Source organism: Poecilia reticulata, linkage group LG13, assembly GCF_000633615.1.
Source record: "Poecilia reticulata strain Guanapo linkage group LG13, Guppy_female_1.0+MT, whole genome shotgun sequence".
NCBI classification, from domain to species: domain Eukaryota; kingdom Metazoa; phylum Chordata; class Actinopteri; order Cyprinodontiformes; family Poeciliidae; genus Poecilia; species Poecilia reticulata.
Window position 1 is genome coordinate 29,503,548 of NC_024343.1, and position 21,830 is coordinate 29,525,377.

The 21,830-nt window shown below is 37.1% G+C and overlaps 1 long non-coding RNA gene across 1 annotated transcript in view; it reads right to left on the reverse strand.

Annotated features, from left to right (window-relative positions):
* The window catches only part of LOC103475048 (uncharacterized), a 39,846-nt gene extending 18,841 nt beyond the window's left edge, over positions 1–21,005 (reverse strand). The window contains exons 1-2 of the long non-coding RNA XR_535276.2: positions 20,720–21,005; positions 13,076–13,234 (exon numbers count right to left, since the gene is read on the reverse strand). This is a non-coding gene — a long non-coding RNA (uncharacterized LOC103475048). The remainder of the gene's footprint in view (positions 1–13,075; positions 13,235–20,719) is intronic.
* Between the last annotated feature and the right edge of the window lie 825 nt (positions 21,006–21,830).

Genomic DNA, 21,830 nt, shown 5'->3' on the forward strand with positions numbered 1-21,830 from the left:
TCTTTGGTTACCTANACTCACTCACTCTTTGGTTACCTAGCAACTCACTCACTCTTTGGTTACCTAGCAACAATCTGTTGAGTAACTTGCACAGCAGCAGTTTAAGGTTTCTCCACCGTGCCTCGTAACCGTTTAAAAATAAAAAAGAACAGCGTGGAGAGAAAACCGGATGAAACAGGGACGGTCACATGGCTAGTTTGTCAGTATTTCAGATATTTAAAACAAAACAAAAAAAAGTAATGAAACTGATATGAAATGTTTGTATCATGATACGTTTTTCAGCCATATTGTCCAGACCTACTAGAGACTAGACAAAAATACTTGGTAAAATTGTGTTTTTGCAGTGTGAAGACATTATAAAACAGGATAAAACTCATTCATAAAATTACACAGAACATTTAGAAGAAACATATTGAAGTTACTCCTTTTTCAATTAGTCAGAAACAATCTGTGAAAACATTAATTTGAAAAAATGTCTACTAATTTATGAAGTCTGTACAGACTAAATATGTATCATTTATCAGTGTTTTATGACGGTAATCCTTTTTTTAACTGCTGCCGAGTTTGTTTAGGTAACAGCCCCTTCGGGTCCTGAAGTTGTCCGTCCCTCTCTCTGTTCCAACTCTTTGTTTTCACACACGGCTTCAAGGTGAGGCGGCTGGAAGGCAAATAATGATGTGTGGGAGTGAGTGTGTGTCCAGGGCAGCTCCGGCCGCTTGTTTCTTCGAATAACGGTGGCTGTGTCCAGCTTCTGATTAATTAAAACATCCCCTGGGGGGTCACGGAGTCGTGGAAGGCGATGTAATTTATCATCTGGCTCATGCGTAATGGAGTGTGGCCCACTGCAGAGTCTCTCATTAAAAGTGATAAACTCAGTTGTTGCATCCAAGGCCTCTTCACGATTCAGCGTGGCTGGATGGGAACAGGTCAGGAATGAGCTTTCTCTGAGAACGGATCTAATTATTATCAGCCGCTTCCAACCTTGAAATAAGCAGAACAAAACCGACTCGATCATTTGAACTCAAAATAGTTTAGGGAAACTTTTACAATCAGTCACAGATGTCAGGAAAGTTCAAAAAAGCTATTTAATCAACACTATGTTACATTTGTTTTAGACATTTTAAGTGTTTGGAATGAATTTAAACTAGATTATTTTGGTGTAATATTATTACCTGGGTGGGTATAAGTACTTTTACTTGAGCAACTTCTTAGAAGTAGCTTTACTACATCATATTTCTCACCTGAATAATATAATTATTATTATAAGCTACTCTTATTTGGGTAACATTTCTAACTATGGCTGCAGCTAACAACTATTGGCACATTTTACAGATTAATTTCACCACCTAATCTTATTTTATTGAAAATTAGGCATACATGGATATAAAAATAGACAAGTCAATTTGATTGCTTAAAATCCAATAATGGCATTTTTTAGTGAATGTTTGTAAAGGAGCTAAAATAAATACTTCTGATATCAACTTGTGAAACACGCAAAAGGTTTTCAGTGTTTTTCACATGTAGATGGAAAACATGTTTCCATCTGCCCTTTAGCGCATTAGCTCTTTTCTAGAAAGCCAAAAACTTCCTCAAGCGTGAGGAAAAACCTGTTTTTGCTCAATTATTTTGAATTTTACCGTTTCCATCATCGTTTTCTAATGCGTCGCTTCAAAATGTGCGTCGGCCTGTCACAATGACAAATGTTGCTGGGCGACAAATTGTCCCAGAAGTTATTGTGATAAATTATAATATTATTTTGAGACCATTTTCAAGCAACATAATGGTAATAATGGCCTAATAATGCAAGAACACATTCTCAAGATTAATACACTTTAACTTCTAATAAACATTTAATACTGGAACTGGAAAATATTTTAAATATCCAAAACAAATAAAACAAATGAAATTAAATATGAAGTCTCTGTAAAAAAAAAAAAAGTCCTTCCAAAAAGGAAGAAAAGGTAGTCGAGACCAATAAACCAGACTTAAAACTTTTACCATCCAGTTTTTGGTAGAAAGAAAGAAAAGAGAAAAACAATAAATAATACAAATGGAAATTATTGAGCTTGTTTTAATTTACTGTGCGATTAATTGGTTAAACAAACTTCCAAAAGGGGTAAACCCCAAGTTTATGCTTAAAACTTACCTATTTAGAGCTGCTTTTGAATCAATGAAACATTAATCAATGTGTAACGACGGTAATGCTTCAATTGTCGTGTTTTTTATGACGTAAAGCACTTTGCTGCTGAAATGTGCTAGAAAAATTAAATCTGACTGATGTGAAAAGAAAAACATTGATGAAAAGACGGTTACAGTCACTGAGCCTTTTTGAGTGGAATGAGATTTTCTGGACAAAAACAAAATAATTACTTAAACTAGACACCTAAAAATAACTTGAATTAGGTAAACCAGACAGATAGAGAGGTGCAAACATTATCACAGCTTTACAGGTTCCTGACATCAAATGAAGCTGCATCACAATTTCTGTTCTCATCTCATAAACCAACATAGAAGACAAATACCTAGAAACGGAAAACCGAAGTACAGTTTTAGTGTTGCTCCATTTTCTCAGCGTAAAGGGAGGAAAATGTAAATAAGACGAGTCTAGTTGGGAATACGGCTGAATCAAAATATAGCACTTGTGAGCGCAGGGAGAAGGGAAGCGAACAGATGTAAAAACCCGACACCGGCTAACTTTGAACAGAATGCAAATATGACTTAATCAAGTCATGAATATGCAAATCGGCATAATCTAGCAGCATTCAATAAGTTCCCAAACAGGTTACAGCATCTTTTTCTCCAAAAGCTGCTGGCAGCAGTGATTCTGCTGCAGGCTGATTACTAATATTACATTTAAACATCATACCAAGAGATTTTAAGGAACATTTTGATTAGTTTTCCAACTTATTTTAATGTATAAATCGACACGTTCTGGTCCACAAACACTATAATTTTAAGTTACTCAACTATATATAATGAATACTTGGTACAAGTCATTTTGATGGTAGAAAGATTAAGATGATCCTCTCAAATTCTCTTCTCCCGGCTGAATAAATGTACTTGGAAGGATTTTGAGCGTTATGAATGAAGATAACTGAACTTTTCTTACCCTGTAAATGTTTCACCTCATAAAAAACATTTATTTCGTTCTGAAACTGAGGCTGGAGGTTCTGCAGGTCATAATCAGGAACAATGAACTGGCATGTGTTTACATTTGCATTTCTATCATATATTTTATTCATATTGTCTACATTATATTTTGAGTAGCAATATTTATTGTATAACATTTGCATATACTTATGTTTGTAAGTTCTTTTTAGATTGCAAAGAAAGGTGTTGTTAATGTTTTAACATTTATTTGGTACAAGTTCAAATAAATGTTGAACATAAACGATGGTCCTGCTCTCTTTTCCCTGTTAGTGTTGACAGTAGCTGTGTTTCTATTGCAAATGTGCATAAAACTTTTTTTAATATTCTGCTAATGTCTTAAAAATACTTTTTTTTTCATGAAATGAGAAATGTAATTAAAATCACGTGTAAATATGACACTTTACGCAATATGTCATTAAAAATTAAGTATGTAAATGCTTACCTGAGCTATATTCACAATTCAGTTATGGCGCAAACGCTCATCATCTATCAGCCTTTTGAGGGAATTGTAGTCGGCCATTTTACAAAAGAGTTAAAATTACACAAAACTTTTTTATGAATTGTAATTTGCCCAATTTTGTGGTTAAAGGAAATGCAGCTAATGCTAACTCAGTATCTGAAAGCGTAGCCAACATGGACTGAATGGCTTCGTTCTCTTCGTCCGCTGCCATTGCAGTGCAGAAAGTTGACATCATTGTTCACAACTCCTCCTTCTGTTCGCTGATTGGCCAGTTTGAAATTCTACCAGAGGAATCCAAGTAAATGGGAGAAATGCCAGACTCAGCTCTTAAGAGATTATAATCGAGCAGAAATGCAAAGAAACACTGCAAAAAAACACAAAGTCTTACCAAGTAATTATCTAGTTTCTGGTACAAATATCTTAGTACACTTGAAGTAAAACAAGCCAACTTAAAAAATAACTTCTTAGCAAGACATAGGAGCTAGTTTTAAGTCAATAATTCCTTAATGTTGATGAAAAAGGTCTAGTTCCATTGGCAGATTATTTCACTTATAACAAGACATTTTTCCCATGTTACAAGTGAAATAATCTGCCAACGGAGAAGCAAGTTTTCATTAGTATTAAGTAATTATTGACTTAAAACAAGCTCCTACATCTTGCTTAGAAGTTACTTGTGAGTTAGTTTTCTCTTATTTAAAGCATATTAAGATATTTGCACTAGAAACTGGACTAAAAATACTTGGTAAGATCTTATGCTTTTGCACTCTCTGTGTTAGAAAGTTGAAACCCGAGGCCAAAGGAGGAAATGCAATAATTTGAATCAGTTGTGGGGAAACATCCCAGGATCAGGGTAGAGTAAGACTTTCTCCTCTGCTCAAGGTTGGTTTTTAATGTCTTTCATAGACGACTCGTTTCACACATTTTCACCATGAAGGTTCTCTTGGCTCTAAAAAGTATCATCACTGACAAATCCAGCCGTTAGCCAGTTTCATTCCAGACATGTCAGACCCACTTGATTAAATCCATTATTCTGTCAGTGCCTTGTTTTTAGGCACCATCAGTTAATTGGCTATCTCAGAGGCTTGTGTTCTTGTTAGGCAGATGTTAATAACAGCAATTAGTCATCTTCCTCTGAGACAGATTCAGGCTACGGGCCTCAGGAAGCAGTGCTGCTCAACCGACTCTGAAAATCCTTTACTGGAGTACATTTGCTCACTCTGCTCCGACGCTGGTCACATTTTAACCGTTCTCTGTTCACAGTGTAATGAAAACGTAAGCCGATACTTCAGAGGAGACAAAGGGATGAACTGGGACCAGCATGATGTAACCATTACGAGAAAAGAGACTCTGGAATCACTTTCATCTTCATGTAATGATGTTAGAAAACCTCAGTTTTTCTATGCTTATCAGTCGCTGTCTGCCATATAAAAAGATGAATTATTGAATTTATCTACTGTGTTGAGATGTTCTGCTTTAAACCATGAAAAGACCGTTGGATTGTTTAAAAGGAAACTTATGAAAAATTCACATTTGAATGTTTTTATGCTTCCATTTGGGTTTCTACTGCTTCTAAAATAATCTCAAGTGTTTAAAAAAACATCCAGCAGTTTTTTTGGAAATAAGTTGATGTTTATTGATGTCTGGAAAATTAGCAATTTCAAAAACTCCCCATTATTACGTAACATTCACTGGTCATTATAGCTCGTTTTACCGCTGTACAATGGATGCTGGAAAAGACAAGTGTTGACTTGCCATCCAGAAACCACTTGCTGCATTCTTGTTAGTTGTGCAGGAAGCTCCACTTCTGCTTTTCACAGATGTACGGTTGTGTAATTGTGAATTTGTTTGCAGCCATTTTCACATGCCGGAGTAATTGAGTTGGAGGGCGTGACCAGCAGCAGCAGTGCCAATACACCCTGAAACACGGAACACCAAAATGCTCAAAATTAAATAAAATAAATAAATCATGAAATAAGTATCTATATGACTAAATTTTTAAATAGCTGAATGAATCCACTTCTTGCATGTTTTCTACTTCAATTTGGGTTTCTACTGCTTATAAAGACAGTCCAAGTACTAAAAGAAAAATTTAAAAACTAAAACACACAGCCGTTTTTTGATGTCTGGAAAATGAACCGTTTCAAAAAACTCCCGATTATTAAGTTCTAACCAAGAGGTACTGCACTGTTACCTAGCAACCCAAACGGAATCCTGCACCGTTATATAGCAACCCAAACAGAACCCTGCACCATTACCTAGCAACCCAAACGGAACCCTGCACCGTTACCTAGCAACCCAAACGGAACCCTGCACCGTTACCTAGCAACCCAAACGCAACCCAGCACCGTTACCTAGCAAACCAAACGGAATCCTGCACTGTTACCTAGCAAACCAAACGGAACCCAGCACCGTTACCTAGCAACCCAAATGGAACTCCAGCATGTTATATAAGCTAGTTTAACTACTAAATCAGCTGTATTGCGTTTTGTTCTGACTCAGTGTCTAAGCAGACTAAAATCTCATTATCTAAGAATACTTTTGTGCAAAAATTGTTATGAACGTGTTTAGTATAACCCATGCACCTATCCTAACCTGTTCAAGTAAGAATATAGGTCACATTTAATACCAGCTTTTGCAAAAATCATCGTCATAATCATAAGAAAGCTTCCCGTCTATTTCTGCTCATGTTCATCTAACAGACCATCAGGCTACGTTCAAAGCCAATCAGTTGTTTTGTGCAATTCAAAACCCAGAAAAATCAAAACCCTTTATTTCATGTTTAAACCACAGCAAAGCACTAAGCAAGACACGGACACCCTGACACTGGAAATTACGAGGTAGAGGTGGTAATCAGATCTTCTCTCATGCTCACAATTGTACATTCAACCACCGAAACCTACGCTGCCATTTTCCCTGCCGCCCCCTCGCTGCGGCTTGTAGGCGTGACTGGAAACGAACTTCCCCCCGCCGGGCAGAGAACAACCGTGTGGCCCCGCAGCGGTGCTCCTGCTGGGATATCAGAGCATCTGTCCCCCCCGCGGCTCGTCTTTCAAACCGCACGAAGGCCATCTTCTCTCAGCACCAGCTTTTTTTTTTTTCCCCCTCAAAGGCATAGGCAACGCTCGGAGGAATACATTACAGCCTGCATCCTGAGCCCATCTGCTGGGCTCACACCTGGGAGGGAGGCTTTCACTCATCCTCAAGCCCACACCAGGAGAATCTCATGCTCCGCACAGCTAATAAAGGCTCCTTCTGCCATTATGAGTGGTTAATCAAGTCACATTTGTATCTCAACACAATTACAAAACAAGTAAATATTAGATTTTGTCAAGTGCCATCATCAAAGTCATCAAGCAAGGACACAAATATGTTACCATGGGACACTACTTCCTGTTGTCTCCTTCGTGGTTTCTGCCAGAAGTAAAAGCCTCCTGGCTCTGATTGGTTGTTTGTCGTCAATACTGTGAGAAGGCAGAGGGACTCGATTTTTAACAGATTATCTGACTCATATCATAGTGACAGTTTCAACAAATACGTAAAAATATTCTTAACAAAAGTTACTTACTGCAGCTTAAAGCTAAAAACGTATCTTTTTAAATCTGCCTTTGCTTAAATTTGTTTTACTTATTAATCACTGATGCTGTGCCGACTCTTAAGGTTCAAAGATAATAAGGTCAGTTTTTAACTTTCCCTAAAATTGGTTTCCATTCCCTTCCATTTTGAGATGCAAAGAGTAAAAGGTGACATTCATAAGAAAATGACTTTTTTTCCCCCTCCCGTCTTCCTCAAAGTAGATATTAAAGTAGATGAAAGAAACCATGGGCCATTTCCTTTCCTGGTGACCAGTTGCAAAAATTACTCCTGAAAAGCTCTCTGTGGTAAAATGTCATAAAACTCTGCAAAATTTCATTTAAAGTCAATGACAATCAAACACAATGAGTGCTGTTAAGCCCCGATGTTTCCTTAAAATGAAATCCCATTTTCCTTCCCTGGTGAAGGGTTTTCAGCCGGACTCGCTGATTACATGCTTTACACGTCGCTGACAAAGGAGGAAATTGGTTTCCCATCATTATTCCTCACCAACGGGACACAACAGATCTCCAGCGGACAAAGACGGTCTTGACCCAACTTCGTAAATATTCAAACGCTCCTAATGAGGGACATGAAAGAGGACGAGTGGCGATGGGGGGCCTCGGCGGTCCCTCTGTTGTCTTTTCTTGGGGGGAAAAAAGAAAAGGAGGAGGATGGATTTGCTCTTTCATCGAATATAGATTCCTCGAAGGTGTGAGCGTTAATTACAGGATGGCATGACCTGCACTCAGACGCAGAGACCCACGGAGCTCAAAAACACAAACAAGAACTCCTGGAGTGATTGGGTATCGATTACCTCGACAGAAGTCGTTTGTCTTCTAATGGAAACATTTTTATTTTATTTCAGAGAAAATGGGCCCCGCTATCAGCTGCATGGGCTCATTTGAAGAGAAAGGTTGGCTTCTACCGTCTAAAACAAAACAAATGTAGATGAATTGATCGATTATTTTCAGATTGATGCCAGATATGCGTTCAGTAATTGGTAATTTGTCTAATAAACGAACGCAAGATGCTGCATGAACTCGCAAAATGGTGGGAAAAGTATGATTTTTAACATTTTTTACAATTAAAATGTATTATGTGCAATGGTGTTCAACAGTGGAGTTAGTATTTTGTAGATCCAGAAACTCTTTCAGGGATTCTCTGCAAGGTTATTATAGTTAAATAAAACCAAAAAATAACAAAAACTGATATTTAGAAAACATTTTAAATTCCTGATACAAAGAAAAATGGTAATTAATGGAGAAAAACTAACTAACTAGCTGGAACAATATTGTGTGTTTATAAAACCAAGACATGCTGAAAGTATAGATGTGATATCTTTAGTTTTTGTGTTTATGAACCCATTAAGTCTTTAAAATACCAAAAATTTGGATTTAACTTTACATTTTTGTCTGATTATTTTTTTTAAATATTAAATCAGATACTCTGGTCATTTTAACCAAATACAGTTTTACTTTTTACCTTTACTCCAGTAAAACTATGTTGAAGTAGTGCTACTCTTACTTGAGTACAATGTTTTGGGTAATCTACACACTTGGGTCGAGTTTTTTGTCGTATCGTTTATCATTTATTGTGATAAATTTGTTCTCATGATAAGAATTCTGATTATTATTGTCACAATAAACTCGAATTAATGATGAGTTTGATAGTTTTTCTGTTTCGTCCAATGTTTGTTCAATGAAAAAGAACAAATTTGAAAATGTAGTTACCTTTAACTGCATTTTAAAGGTAACCTCAGTTACCTTTAAAATGCAGTGATAATCACACTGTATCCCTGTACAGTGTGATTTGTACAGGGATACAAATCACACTTATACAGTTATCTGAAAAGTGGAATAAATATTTCTTATCGTCACTTTTATTGCTTTTGCAAAATATCGTGATAAAACTTAAAAGTCCGTATTGCCGTTTTCTACCTCTGAATGTAATGTGAAAAGGTTAAAGATGTGATTCTTTTTGTGTGTTTGGGAAACTGCTCCCGATTTTTATTTTTTTTATTTGCATGCAGGCCGTATGGATTACCTGTAGGAGGGCATTATAAATTCTCGACAGGGTTTAATCTCCCGGGAGAGGAGCTTATATTTATGTCTCTGCATTAATGTCAAAGCGGCAGCTAACTCTCCTCTTCCCTCTGCTGATTGAAATGTAATTTCAAATCTAAAATCTTCTCCAAATATCCCTTATCAAAACAAAGCTAAAGAGGAGGAGAGCCGGGCTGGTTAGGGTTTCCTTTCTAATGCCCGTATGAAATGTCATTTCCCTCTTATTACTTCTGCATTTATCACAGGCAGGCAGACAGAATGAATATTGACTAAGGCTGTAATAATAATAGCTTGCAAAGCACAAAATCTGGGCTATTCAAATATATCTCCCTTGCAGTTGCAGACTCATGAGATCTGTTGAATCCCTCCTCCCAGTAATTTAATTCCCCTCCATCTCGGCCGTCCTCGCCGCCCCGACCCGTTCCCGGCTGGAGCCTGCTGTTCTTCCCCTCAGGATGCCGCGCCATATGTCGCTCCTACCTTCAGCATTGTGCTGCTCTGAAGGAATTAATATTTCACTGACGGCTCCTGAGCCGTTTTTCTTGCTGACGAGCTGAAGGTGCAGCAGAACAATAAATATTTAAGCGTTTTCTTTGGAGGTTCTCCAATCAGGAGCTCCTTACATACGCTGTCAGAGTGGTGGGCCGCCGCAGTTCCTCTCTTTTCCTGTCACACCTCTGACTCTTTATCCATCTCTCCCTACCATCTCATCTGCTGCACCATCTGTGCAGCTGTAATAAGCTCAACTCCTCGTGTTTTCCCTTGATTCCCGCTCCTCTCCAGGCGAAGCTTCACCCTGCTTGTCTGTTTGACTTGTTTGGCTCCGAACGAGGCAGCAGTCAAACCCGGCGAACGACGACGCAAACTATGGCTGGGCGACAGGGTTTAAAAATAAAACACCTGATTTTATTCAGACAAATCTACAATGGTGGATTAGAGCCAATATAGATAAAGGGGCGGCGGGGAAGAGTACATTTCAGCCAGGAAGAGTCAGAAATTTCTAGCAAAATAACTAGAAAATTTGAGTTTGAAAAGACAGAAAATTGTTTGATTTTTTTTTTTTTTTTTTTTTTTTTTGATTAATTGCAGAAATTTGAGAAAAATATTTGGAACCGTGAGACTCCAAAAGTCAAAAATTTTCCAATTTTGAAACTAAAATTTGAGGGAAAATCTAGGAAATTTCTAATGTTAATCTAAAAATTTCAGAGTTTGTCCTCACATATTTTTGACTTTTCAAACTCTGAAATTTTCTGTTTATTTCCAGAAAATTTCTGAGATTGATGTAAAGATTTCTGGGATTTTGTCAAGAACATTTTCAACTTTTCAAGCTCAGACATTACAACTTTTTTTTCTAGAAAATTTATAAAAATTTGATGGTTTTTAAAAGATAATTTTTTGACTTTCTAGGAAATTTCTGAGATTAATTTAGACATTTCAGCGTTTTTATAGCCAATTTTTGGCTTTTCAAGATCAGGAATTTCCTCGTTTGTTTTTTATTAATCTCAAACTGAGTTTTTCTAGCTAATTTCTGAAATTAATCTCAATTTCTGATTGTTTTCCTTGCAAATTTTTGACTTTTCCAACTCAGAAATTCCCATGTTTTTTCTGATACATTTTCAAGATTAATCTCAGAAATTACAAATGACACACTGCAAAAAAATATTTAAAAAGTATCCTTGTTTACTTTCTAGTGCAAGTATCTTAGTACACTAGGAAAATAAAACAAAACTAGATTGCAAGTAACTTTTACTTTGATTTATGTCAATTATTCTTGAATATTGATTAAAAGTATCAGCTCTAATGGCAGATTTTATTAACTTGCATCAGGAAAAATGTTAAAAGTTAGATAATATGCCAGTAGAACTGGATCTTTTTAATCAACATCAAGGAATTATTCACTTAAAACAAACTCCTATGTAATTTTCTTTAAAGTTAGTTTATCTTATTTCAAGTGTAGTAAGATATTTGCAAGGGAATCATGAGTTTTTGTAGTTTTTGTATAATAAATTGTAGCATGGATGTAATCTTCACTTGTAGAGTTGACCTAGATATAAATAAACAGAAGCTGTTCAACACGCTTGTCAAACAAGATGGCTGCCTTGGGCGCGCTGACATCACTCTGAACTACAGAAACACAAGAAGTGCAATGGTGGGGGAAAAAAGTCCCCGTTCTCCAAAATTTAAATCTTCAAAAGCCAAAATCGTGATCGTCCAGCTCTACCTCAGGCCGTTTCGTTCCACTCGCCGTCCCCATCGTCATGTCAAAAAAACTCGCCGCCGGCAGAAACGAGGTGACCTTACACACGCTTCCTCCGTGACACGCACACAATGCGCCTCTTTTCCCTCCTACAAACGCTCCCAGAGTGGAGTGTGCAGCCGTTCTAACCATTTCAAGTCCCAACCAACAGCAGAGTATCGATCCGAGCCAGTAATCGCACTGACACCGCACTCAGCCGGATGATGAAAAATGGGGAAGATGGAATAAAAACCTCTTGGCTTATGTTTCATACGCAGCAAAAAAATAAAAAAAATTAAAAATAAAAAGTCCTCAAAGAAACTCTTGGGTTTTCGGTTTCAGCGTAAAGCTTCCGATGAAATCCTTCCTGGATCTGGTAAGAGCTGCGTGTCCTTCTTCTGATACCGAAAGGCCTTTGAGGTGGGGAAAAAAATCCACATAACAAACGTGGGAAAATGAGAGAGTTCAGCCGCCTCAGGGTGGCAGGTTTAAAACAAACGCAAACAAACACCAACCTGAAAACAAGATCTGTTGAGATATTCTCAATATTCCTGGACTAAACGGCATAGCAGCTGCCAGCACAGTCAGCGTGTCAGATTCATCGCTAGTTGATGACCAAATGGCAACAGGACATTGGCAGACGCGTGATGGAGTGTGAACGTGATGGTTTTCATCATAAAACTCACAAAGTCACAAAGAACAAAGTGAGACAAAGAAACAAGATGAGGAACAAAGAAATCAACAAATACGCTTTTGAATAAGGAGTTCAGATTTGTTTTTACAGGTTAGTTTCTGTTTAAAGGCAGGAAAATTCACATTTTTCCATTTTCATTTGGGTTTCTGTTGCTTCTAAAAACAGCCTCAGCATCTAAAAATAAAACCACGCAGTCGGTTTTTGGCAATAAGGTAATGTGTGTTTTGGCGTCTGGAAAATGAGTCATTTCAAAAACCTTCAGAATCTAATGTAACAAATCAGCAGGCACTCCACCGTAACCTAGCAACCCCGGCAAAGCCCAGCCTGTTACCTAGCAACGCAAGCTCAGCTCCAGCACATAGAGGAAGCGCATTAAAACACATCTACATTTCTCCACTTATTCAATGTTATGAATGAAGAAAAGCTTAAAAAATGTGGAACATCAACCGTCGTTTGCTAAACTCTCTAAAAGGCATAAATACCAACAATGCCATTTATTTACTCCGAAAAATCTCCCACTGATTAATCCGACATTTAAAAAAATTACTTTGGTAATTCTGGTTAACCTAAAACAGAAATTTTAATGTAAGTATTTAATTTCCATTTGGGATCAATAAAGTAGTTTTTTAATTGAATTTTTGAATCCGACTATGAGGGGAAAAAATGTAGTTACAAAATTCTCAAGGACCAACTAATTTGGATTAATGCTGAATAAAGACACCATGCCATTTATTTACTGGATCTAACATATGAACTGATTACAAGCTTTTAATAGAGCCTTCCTCTAAGTTTAAAACTCTAATTATTCCTTTTAGATATTTACCTCTGTGGTAAAAACAAACCCTGAACTGCTGAATCTCGTCTGCGTTACAAAGTCCCAGCTGAGACGGTTCAGGTACCTGATCAGGACGCCCTCCATCTGGATGTTTGCCTGGCGCCTCCTGCTCTGGTGACACCCTGAGGCTGAGCCATAAATCACTGGAGGGGTGACGGCACTGTGCAAAAGTCTTCAGTCATTCCTTCTTCCTTTACAGCCCAAGGGAAGCCAGGCTTTTAAACTGGAAAACAGTAGCATGTATAAAAACATGTAAAATGTATATTAATGTTTCTAAGAGACATGACTTCATCTGATACAGTTTTATTTGGACTGTTCTTCGGTCATGAGTGAAAAGGCTGTCAAAGACAATACCTTCAGAAAACCTGGAGAACTATTAATAAAATAACAAGAAAATTGCTACAACAATTCCTGCTTATTGTAAAGTAAACAAATTAAGAATAGTTTAATTGATTCAATACAAAAAAATAAATATTCCAGGTGTAGTTTAAAAACAGAAAACTCAGAATGAAGCACAAAAAAAAATAGTTCTGGGGAGAAAGTGAAACTGTCCATCTTCAGACAGGAGGCTTAGGCAGTAGGAGTCTCTGCATCAACAACTAAACAACAAAGAGTCAGTGTGAGAGCTCAGGGGTATGAAAGCCTCTACATCCAAGGAGCCAACCAATGGTGGGACAAACCCTGATCTTTTTTCATGGTGGAGAAAATAGCTTCACTACGTCTAAACAAAGGAAGACTCTCCAAAGGGTTGGCATCCTCTTCCCCGTAGCAAACATACAGGTTGTAAACCAATCAGAACGCTTTAAATGATGGAAAATAAAGATTTTATTTGGCCAAAAACACAACTAAAGTCAAAAAGTCAGATCCATTTTGGAACAGATAAAAATGAGGTCAATCTTCCCAACATAAAACACGGGTTTTCTTTAAAAAGTGAATAAATGAGCAGCACAGATAATTAATGGTGATCAAATAGAAGCAGTGTACATAATACAAAGAGAAACAATGAGGCAAAAATCAACCTAACAGGGGTTCATGACCTTTGTTTGACAGCATCCTGGCAGGAGACGGGCAGAGAGAAGTGGCCCGAGGCCAGACGTTGGACCTGGCACAACAACCACCAAGGTCAATGTTTGTTAAATTTAACTGATGAACTAACACCAGGTTTCAGCAGAATCAGCTGGTCGGCTCTTAAAGGGGCAGGACTGTGTAAAACCTACTGTCACATTATTCACTCTTCATGTTGCTTTGATTCCTTCATGCATGACTGAGAAATCCTCGTGTCTCCCATGGCAACCGTTATGAGCGTTTCTGCATCTCAAACACTGATTGGTCAGTTAAAGCAGCAGAAAACTTACAGTCATCTGTGGTGGCTGCTTTAAATATTTGTAAGGGTTTCATCCTTTGTCTCAAAGCCAGTTTAAGCAGCGTTATTTCTGAATGATTTTACAGAGCATTGCTCCTCTGAGCCGTCCTCACTCAGCTCCTCCAGACTAGCGGCAGCAGCGATTAGCAAACACCTGGTGGAACTGCACTTCAGCTAAGTTCATAATTCAAACTACGTCTCCGTCCAGCATTCCTAAGATTGGAGTTAAATGATATCATGAGAACCATTTCAGAACAGGACAAGGGCCATTGGAAACATATTTTTATTTAAATCTTGACATGTTTGGAAGAAAACAGTCTAAAAATTTTAACTTTTCAAACTCAAATTTGTTAGCTTAATCTAAAAAAAAAAAAGTTAAAAAAAAGAGAACATTTCTGAGATTCATCTAAATATTTCTGAGTTTCTTTCTTGCAAATGTTTGACTTTTAGACCTCCAGAATGATCACATTTTTTCTTGAAAATGTCTTTGCTTAATCTCAAAATTTCTGAGTTTTTCTAAGAAATTATTAATTTTTAGAGTTCAGAAATTACCTTTTATATTTCATAATTTCTGGGGTTAATCCCAGCCTTCCTGAATTTTCTATCTCACAAATTTTAAACTTTTGGAGCTCAAACGTTTTTCTTGAAAATCTGAGATAAATCTCAAAATTTCAGAAGTTTTCTTGGAAATGTTTGACTTTTGGAAATTTCCTTGTGTTTTCTATAAAATTTCAGAGATTTATCTAATAGTTTCTGCGTTTTTTTCTCGCAAATTAAAAAACTTTTGAGCTCAGAATTTTTTTAATTTTTCCTAAAAAGTTCTGAGATAAATATAACATTTTCAGTTTTTTCTTGCAAACTTTTGACTTTTGGAGCTCTGAAATTTTCTTGTCTGAAATTAATATTAAGATGTTTCATTATAAAAAACTGGAGCTGGATTTTCAGTTTGTGTCTGGGAATCATCGCGGTTTCAAGTTAAAGATTAGGGACAAAGTTACGCTGGTGGCTTCCTCCATCCATTAGATTTAAAAATGTCTTCTTATGCGGGAGAAATCCAATTGGACCGATTCCTCAAGCCATATTGATCCTGAAACTCCTGATTTCTCTGGACGGTGTGCGGTCGATGCCTCCAAGCTATCAAATATCCTCCTGTATAAAACCTGCACTTAGCTAATCCTTCCAGTTTAGAGGTCAAGGAGTCAACTTCATCTCCAAACATTTCAGCTGCCGACAGAGAGACATTCGGTTGTGTTATTTTTGCGGGAGCAGCCCCGGGAGTCGGGTATTGATTTGAGAATGCTGATTGGGAGCCATCACGCTGGATCTGGTTGTGTGATTTCCCGTCAACAGGACGAAGCTCTCTCCCCCTGCGGTCCTGCAGATTGCAGTGGAGGCTGGGGGCGGGGATTATCCCGGGGTTCTGCAGCGCTCGGTAAGCGCCGCGATGACTCAGTGGATAATGAGCCAGTTTGTGATGTGTGCTGCAGGGTCTCTGCCAGGTAGCGGTAATGAAGCACAGATCTCTGCAGATTTAAATCCAGCTGTTATCGCCCTGTTCTCTACTGCTTGATAGGATTTCAGTCATATCTGCGTGTAATCCGACGTCTTGCTCTCAGAAAAAAAAAAAAAACAAGAGATGCTGATTTCTTTCAAACAGAGTTTAGGACCCACATTAATTTAAATCCCAAATGATCCGAATATCAGCTGAACATGATAAAAGTTTGCATATAGAAAATCGATGTGGGACGCAGAAAATGATAAAAAGATTATGCATTTCCTTCACCTTAATTTCACTGTTAACTTCAACTAAACTGTTGACTGAACTAAGACTAAAAATCTGCTAAAAGAAATTTATTCTGCAACAAATTTAGCTGTAATTAGGCCTGCCATTAATTTTATAAATCTCATAAGTTTCATGGTAAAACAGTGTGGACATCATTAGAAGTGTATTTATGTGAGGTTTGACCATTCTTCCAAAAGAGCATTGATGAGGTCAGACACTGATGTTGGACCAGGAGGGCTGATTCACGTTCTTCATTATTTCATTACATCCCTATTAGGTTAAGGTTCTGTGCAGGTTAGTTTCTAAGCCCTGTCCAGTAATATCTGCACCGATAAAACATTTACAAACCGAAGTTGTTCAATCCTTTCTACAGCCAATTTTTGCATCTTATCTACTTTAACACATTTCAATTAATTACATGGATTTTAAGGCAATAAAAATTTTAATGCAATTAATCACATTTTGGTTTCACATAAAAAGGTTCAGGCTGGAACCTTTGTAGTCGTACGTATCTGGTACGCCAGTAAATCTGACGCACAAGCGACATTTGCAAACAGAAGCCGCTTCTCTTTTTCAAATGGTGGTTAATTTTTGCTTGAAAGAGCAATCTGATGGGACGCTGGGAAAAACTATTGTTGTGTTTTAAGTTGTGCTAACAGGATTTAGCCTACAAGCTAAGCTAAAATAGCATCTCAATGCTAAACATGTTGCAGCAGCACAGACAGCCCCATGCTAACGTTAGCATCCAGAGTTCAGATTTCTGAAGAAGTTCAATGAATGATCAAGAGTCCCTGAAACTGGTGGCTGAATAACCTAAATAGATTAAAAACAATAAATAACTTTGGTGTTGAGCTTATATATGTATTTATCGAGTAATTTAGCAGCAGAAAGGGTTTTTGAAATTGAAATGTTGCTTATTTTGTCCTTCTGTTTCCAGTTATAATTTTAATCAAGACCCACCACTAATTAAACACTAACATTGAAGAAAGTCTCGCAGGTGATTTAAATGTTCACATCGTCCCTCACAGACACTAATGATGTTGTAAATCAGTCGGTATGATCTGCTAAACAGAAAGGATTGCAAATCGATGCCGACTCACTAGAGTGAAGGAAGACGCCATTTCTTTCCTTCACCTGAATCAGGCAGAGCTCATTTATATGCAGCACTGCTTGCCGTACAGTTGGTGAGGGTGAGACACTCTGACCTTTTATACCATGACAACATGCCAGGCAGTTGTTGCTGCAGCTGCTTTGCAATTCATGGCTTGCCCATTAAATGCGCTGCGTGAAATAATGTCATCAGGTTTCTGTAATTAGCGGCAACGAGAACACGAACAATAGCTGCAGTCACATCTCATCACCGGCTGAAGCCAGACGGCTCCTTCCACACTTTGCAGCTTGGTCTCATTAGCTCGCCGTACGAGAGGCGTGGTAGATCGAAAAATTGATAACATTTCTGCCAAAAAAATATGAAAATCTGTGATTAATCTAAAATTTTCCAGAAAAAGCAAGGAAATTTTAGTTTGAAAAGTTTAACATTTACTATCAATAAAACAAGGATATTTCTGAGCTCCAAAAGTAAAAAACAGAGAAAAACAAATTGAAATTTCCGAGTTTGAAAAGTCAAAAAATTTCCAATGTTGCAATTTTTTTCTTAAGGACAACAGTGAATTTCTGAGCTCCAATAGTAAAAAAAATCTAGAAAAAACTGAGAAAGTTTTTGATTAAAGTCAGAAATTATATGTTTAAAAAACCTGAAATTCCTTTAAGGTTGTAACTGAAAAATTTTCCAATTCTGGAAATTTTCAGAACTTCTCAGTTTTTTTGTTTTGTTTTTTAGAGAAAATTTGGTAATTTCTGAGTTTGAAAATTTGCTGTAAAACAATTAAAAAATGTTTTATTAATCTCAAAAATTTCCTACAAAAATAGATTGCCGAGTTTGAACAGTAAAAAGTTTTTGACAACAATAAAATTTTGAGATTATTTTTAGAAAAAAAACTTGGAAATTTCTGAGTTTGAAAAGTCAAAAAATTGCAAGAAAAAAACAAGAACATTTTCAGATTAGTCTCAGACATTTTCAAGAAAGAAGACATTTATTTTCTGGAAAAAAAGTCTTAAATTTTGAGATTTCTGAAATTTTATAAGTTTGGAAAAAGTCACAAATTTCCCCTTTTTGGACATTTCTGGGTATCAAAAGTGTTAAATTTCCTACTTTTCAAACTCAACTTGTTTTTTCTAGAAATTTTCTGAACTAAGTCTAAAAATTTCAGAGTTCTTTGACGCAAATCAACTCCTTTTCTCCTCTTCTACCTCTTAACAGCCCTGGTACGCCGCCATGCGTTTCTGCTAAAGCGGCAGCGTTTGTTTCTTCTTCAGCTCCTGCCGCCGGCTGAGAAGTCGGTGACAGCCGCCTGCTGCTTAAACACTTCCAAACACGGCGCAATATGCATGACTGCGGCTGCACGGGTGTCACTTACGGCCAGAAAAAGTCGGTGAAATGACTTGTAAATGGAGATAGCGCATTATGGAGGGCGATCTCTGAGGTTACATGCTCCGCTGCTCCTGTTTGCCTTTTGCTGATTTAAATCGAACAGTCAATCTTTTGTGTCCACTCATGCTAAAAAGACAAAATCCTTTATTTTGTCGTCCCATCTTCAGCACCAACAAGGATGGAGAAAATCTCCTTTTAAAGTAAATATCTCATTACTTTTTTAAAGAATCTGCATATTAGTCTGGGCGTCATTTCATGCTTGACCACCGTGTCGCCACAGATGTAAGCAGAAATGACGGAGAGATGTGTTAGAAAAGCAAAAAATAATGGCTTGTTTTTGTTTCATTTGAAGTGCTGATGTTTGAAGCACCTTCAATCTTTTCACACCTTCAACAAATGCTGCAGATGCAAGAAACGCTTTTTACATCTGTTCATTTTGCAAATGCACATAAATAACTTTGTTTAAAAAGTTAATTATAAGAAACACACAGTTATAATAAAAATGATCTCAGACCAAACGTCTCTTCTCTGGAAGGAAACCCAAAATGTTCAAAGGCAACGCTACCACAATCAGACATTTTGAAGGCATTAATAAATTTATATAATACTTTCATTATTTTGATATTTAGTAAAACAAAAGTAATTTAGCTAATTTTAACTCACCTAAAACACTGCAAAAACACAAAATCTTAAAGTATTTTTGGTCTAATTTCTAGTGCAAATATCTTAATACCCTTGAAATAAGACAAAACTAACTTACAAGTAACTTTCATCAAGATATAGGAGCTTGTTTTAAGTAAATAATTCCTTAATATTGATGGAAAAAAGTACTAGTTCCACTGGCAATTATTTCACCAAAAATTTAAGAATTATTGACTCCTATCTTGCTGAAAAGTTATTTGTAAGTTAGTTTTGTCTTATTTTAACTGTATTCAGATATTTGTAATAGAAATTAGACCAAAAGTACATGGTAGATTTAGTGTTTTTGAAGTAAACAAGAGAAGTTTTGTCTAATTTAACTAGTAGTTAGTAGCACTGTTGCCTTGCAGCAAAGTCTTTCTACATCCAGATTGATGGTTCTCCATGTGCATTACCGAGTTCTCCACAGGTACTCCAGCTTCCTCCCAAAAAACCTGCTGCAGTTATGAGTTTATGCCACCAGGTGACAGAATTTAACTGTTAAGTAGGATTAGGAGGTAAATGTGTCAAAATAATTCATGAAATGTTTTCTATCATACAAAAAACAGCTTTACAGAAATTCAAATTCATATAAAATATACTTGGGTATGCAGTTTTTGGCAGTACACGGTTTAATCCCATGTGGAGGGTTTTGTCTCAAAGTTTTCATGCGTCATTATCCACAAGATATCCGTTCAAACAAAAACGTGACCGGCTTTTGATCTACCGCTAACTATATTAGCTAGCCAGGGCTGGCTAGCTTGAAAAATTGAAAACAATCTTAAGATTGAAAACAACCTTAAATTGTTTTCAAGAGGTACTGCAAACAGTGTTTATGAGCGAAGTCGCCATGTTGAAATTCTACCGCTACCTCGTCAGCGGTAGAATTTCAACATGGCGACTTCGCTCTTAAACACCGTTTGCAGTACCTCTTGAAAACAATTTAAGATTTAATTTCTATTATCAAACACTACTTTTTATCTATTTTTTCAGTTTGTAGTTGCTTGATTTTATGGAAACTCTTACATGCGTGTCTTGTAAAATAAACAAGACAAACTGTTAATGTGAGGAGCGGCCATATTGAAACGCAAAGTCCGCCTTACTAGTCATAACTGGGAAAAGTCGGGAGTTCCTCCCAGTTTCCCAGTGGGAAATCCGACTTCAGAGGGTCGAGTTGATTTTTTTTCCCACTCAGAAGTGGGAATTTCCCAGTTTCCAGAACAACTTGAACGCAGCATTACACCAGTAGGGAGAGCTAACGCAATTAGCAGGAAGGAGCTAATGCGAACTCAAAACAAATTGACATATATATTTTTGAAATAACAGAGTATATTAAAGTCTTTGTAAAACATCACTAATATATTTGAGGAAATATTCTGATCCTAATGCTTACCGTTAACAGTTTGCGTTAGAAACCGGAGCTGGTTGCAGCATCGGCTCTCCTTCTGGGTTGCCATTTCCAAGTAGCAGCCAGCCGAACAAACACACCGGCTTTTTCGACCGAATCTCTTCTCTTCGTCTGTTCAGTCCTCCTCGTTTTCATTTATTCTTACATTGCCTTCTATTTCAATATACTCAGGTTTAAACTGAAAGGGCTAAATGTCACCCAACGCGCAAAAATTACGGTTCTGTCTGGACGGAGCTAGCGCCGTGCTACCTAGCATAACCCATCTACCCAGAATGCATTGCAGCATAAACGACATTGCGACAAGACATATTTTATTGAACTATATGAAAAACAAATGCTATGCAGCATTTTGACTGTTGTTTTTACATCAGATTTTTTTCTTATAAATCAAAGGTCCCTTCTTCTTCGTTCTTCTTCTAGATTTTAATGGCGACTAGCAAAATAACAGAACTTCTACTGCTTTTCAGAGACATCTTGTGTGACTATAAAACGATGTAGCGACCAAAAACAGAAAAAGTTTAATCTGATTTGAAATCCCTGACAAATTAATTCTGCTTTCCATTGTATTTGTAAAAACACTGAGTAATAATGACAACCTAATTTGTTGCCTTGAGCAGAAGAGAATATTTAAGCATCTGATGCTGTGAGAAAAATGAGCCATTTCTGAGCTGAATTTGATGGAAAGTGATTCAGCCTGATTCATCAGACCACTGTTAATTTAAACAACCTAAAAAAGAGAGGAACATGATTCTGTCAGCGAGGGGACAGAATGATCCCGACTAAAGCTTCGATACAGAAGCCGTCAGACACAATTAGTTGTTTTTCTCCCCCAAAAAAATCTAACCAAGCATCAACCAAAGTGCTCCTACTGGATTTAAAGGGATACAGCTTTAAATAAAAATCATATATATATTGGATTAATGCATGTTTGTCATGTTTTCCAACATATGCATGTGCATTTGAGATGTGTATTTTCAAAAAGGCCAAAATGTCGTTTCCATATGCACTTGGTGATGCACCGCTGGGAGAAAAGGTTGGAGGGAAATTAATTCCCACACACTTCTTCCAGCGCAGTTAATGAAAAAGGCTTCAGTGG